Source organism: Geospiza fortis, unplaced genomic scaffold, assembly GCF_000277835.1.
Source record: "Geospiza fortis unplaced genomic scaffold, GeoFor_1.0 scaffold41, whole genome shotgun sequence".
Taxonomy (NCBI): domain Eukaryota; kingdom Metazoa; phylum Chordata; class Aves; order Passeriformes; family Thraupidae; genus Geospiza; species Geospiza fortis.
The window spans coordinates 12,946,420-12,949,719 of record NW_005054299.1 but is presented as its reverse complement, the minus strand read 5'-3'; the positions used below and the strand labels follow the sequence as shown (position 1 = coordinate 12,949,719).

The window sequence follows — 3,300 nt, the reverse complement described above, 5'->3', positions numbered from 1 at the left end:
AGCGCCGAGCCGGGGCGGCCCCCGGAGCCACTCGGGATGGGGCAGCTCTGCAAAGGGAGTGGGAAGGGGCCAGACGCCAGTGCCTCTCCCAGGGACAGGGAAACTCTGCCGCGCTCCCCCGGCAGCATGGCCGCGGGGCATTGCAGGCTCCCAGCCGCGTACCCCAGCCCGTCGTGTGAGGGGTGCAGGGCCCCCCAGGGGCTCCTTCCTCCCTGGTCCGTGCTAGAGCATCCTCTGCCCACCGGTGGACTCTCGGCTTTGTAGAGGGGCTGAGGAAGCGGGGGAGGGCAGTCCCAGCGGTACCCTGGCAGCTGGGCTGCTGGTCATGGGTTTGGCCTGCCCTTCTTTTGATGTCCCATGTTTGTGCTCCACTGGGTGGCCTGGGGGCCTCGTTTCAGCCTGGGAACCCGCGGAAGCATGACTGGCAAGGAGAAGAAATGATGAACGGCTGGTACTGTTGGAAGCTGTGGGAAAGGGCCCTCCTGGAGACCTCCCTGGGGGATGTTTAGGAGCATTCAGCCGCAGCTCCGCTGCTGATTCGCCCAAAGGGGAAAGTATGACTGGATGGACTTAGTCTCCAGACAGGATTTAGTCAGCCCTGCCAGACATTTGCACAGAGCGGAATTCCTCCACGCCAGCCAGCAAATGTTGGGCCAGGCACAGACCAGGGCTGGCACGGCTGGGAGAGCTCTGGACCTGTGTTTGGAGCCCTCGTCTCTGCAGGTGGCTGTGTGCCATGGTCCCCGTGGTGCCACGGGGTGACCAGAGAGACTGCCCAGGGAGCAGGCTGGCTGGGAGAACAGGTAGGCACCTGGGCCCTGCCCTGCAGGGTGGGCAGACTCTGGGTGCAGCAGCATTCCTGGAGAGCTGGAGCATGGCTCTGTCTGCTGCCACCAAGGTGCCTCGGGGAGGCTGATGGGGAGCCATGGCTTCAGGCTATCCTCCAGAACCAGCATTCACCCATCCTACAGAAAGCCACCTTGTGCCTTTTAGATGGTTCTCAGAAACCCTGGGAGTCACTGGGTACCTGGCTCCACTGGGCTGTGGAGGGACTTTGTCAAAGGGGGACCGGGACCACACAGCAGCTGCCACCCCTCTTCCTCTCACCAGGGTCCCTGGTTCCCAGCAGCGCACAGCTCCCCTGCGGTGTTTTACAAGTGTGGCTGAGTGCCAGCCACTTATTTCCTAATGGCTGTGCTCCATCGTGGGAGACTGCTGCTGCCAGTTAAGGAGGAGGATATGCCCCCGGCACTGCTTCAATGGGCCAGATGACCTTGGCTATAGAGTGGGTCCCTCTGCCAGCACCAGCTCCATCCTCAGCCAAGGAGACCTGGAGTGACACCATGACAGGGTGCTTGGAGTGGTCTGTGCCCTGAATGCCACAGGGTGTTCCTGCCTGCCGCTGAGCCAGGGGTGAACCCTGCCTCCTCTGCTACAAGTGGGAGCCTGAACTGTGTGTCTTGAATTTATCCAAGTCTCAGCTTGGGCCCTGACAGGTGGAGACTGCCTGCAGTGAGGTAACACTTCACCCTCGGCCTGTGGCGGCACAGCTGTCACTCAGTAACTAGCACCCAGCAGCTCAGCTGCTAATTGGTACCATTAGTCAGTATTTACTCCCCTAATGCTGGTAGGAGAAAGCAAATGGGCAGCTGGAGCTCAGGAGAGGGCAGCAGCAGTGCAGGGAGGGAGGCAGAGGGATGGGGATGAGGAGGGAGAAGGGAGGGATTGCTTGGATTGTGCCCAGGAGATGGTGAGGATGGGAGACCCTCAGAAGTGGCTTGAGCAGAGGGGCTTGTGTCCCCCAGCCTGACAGCAGGGAGATGTCCTGTGTCCCAAAGATGCTGCTGTTCCACTGGGGCAGGCTGCCCCCACTTCCAGCAGCCTGAGAGGGGGCTGGAGCTGGACTGGACCCCACTGTCCATGCCAGGTCCCAGGAGCTCTGTAGGCACCATGGGCCCCTTGCTGAGCTGTGTCCAATCAGTGGACAATTGGATTTGTTTCTGCTTGCCCAGCTGGAAAACACCCATGGCCCTGCCACTGGGCTGGAGGCGTGTGGAGGCCCTTCCTTGTCGTGTCTCCAGACCATTTGCTCACCAGGGCTGTGAGTGCTTCGGGGGTAGTGGTGTCACCACATTGCACCTCAGTGCTACCAGTGAAAGGTGATACTTAGCATGGGGAGGTGGCAGGGGCAGCAAGGGCCTCTGTCTCCCCTGCCTTTCCTTGCAGGGTTTCATCCAGGGCTGCTGCTGCTGCTGGCAGCAAGGTGCTGCTGCCCTCAGGCCACTAGTGAAGAAGTCACAGGCAGCTGCCTGACTTAATCCCTGCAGGTCGAGCCGTGCAAGGAAGCAGAGGGACGACAGAATGCTGGAGGTCTGCCTGGCTCCCTGCAAGCAGTGATGTGCCAGCTGGATCTCTGTGCCACAAGCACAGTTCAGGAGGGTATCGCAGCCCACTCCTTCCCCAGCTCGTCCCAGCAAGGCTCAGGCCAACAGGTGAGCATGACCTCTGTCCTACCACCTCATCCCAAAATACAGGGCAGGGCACCAAGAGCCCAGAGATCACCGTCAGGAGTTCTGCAAGCAGTGACTGGAGATCTCCCACCCCAAAAAGAGTCTGCCAGCTGCTCTTCAGCCAGGATCCTGCTCCAGGGCCAGCCAGGACCAGCAAGGGAATAGCAAAACTAAAATGATCAGTCCCCGAGCCATTCGCTGACCTCAGCAACAGGCTGAGGTGCTTTGTTGGCTATCAAAGCATCCATGATCACTGCAGTCTTGTTTTAACTGGATTCCCAAGAGCCTGTAGTAGGTTTTGTTGCCCTCATTAGCTAATAGATTAATAACCTGCTGACACTTGACAGAGGTTCAGCATCTTCTATGTTTCCCTTCATGTGACTGATTAAAATGCCCCTTTTCCCCCTTTCCCCGTGCAGCTGCCTTGTCACACATGCAGGCACTTGGATACAGCTGCTAATCTGTTTGCCATTCCACTCTTGCCTGCCTGCTCTGCCTTTCAGACATACTGGCTTTCTGTTTCTCTGCTCTGGGGCACTGAGGCCCAGCGCAGAGGCTCTATGATCCGACCTGCCCATGCCTTCCTCTGGGATGGGGCAGGCAGCATCCAATTCCCATCTAATGGAGGGAAACGCAGTCAGTGCGGGTCATGCTCACAAAGGGAAGGGTGCTTTTGCAATGGAAGGGAGAGCTGGATGGCATGCAGCCCCCTGGCCTCAGCTCTGCTGCAGGCTGATGGCCTTGCTGTGCCTCAGTTTACCCTGTCCCTAGCACAGGCACATCAGGGAAA

General features: G+C 59.2%; 1 protein-coding gene across 2 annotated transcripts in view; it reads left to right on the top strand.

Moving 5' to 3' along the window:
- SLC29A1 (solute carrier family 29 member 1 (Augustine blood group)) overlaps window positions 1-3,300 on the top strand; it is a 34,058-nt gene that overhangs the window by 3,607 nt on the left and 27,151 nt on the right. Inside the window, exon 1 of one of the 2 annotated variants that reach the window (XM_031060290.1) lies at window positions 2,328-2,492. The exons of the other annotated variant lie outside the window; for it this stretch is intronic. The gene's annotated coding sequence lies outside the window, so the exon portion shown is untranslated. Of the gene's footprint in view, window positions 1-2,327; window positions 2,493-3,300 lie in introns of those variants that run through there. 2 annotated transcript variants of the gene reach the window in all.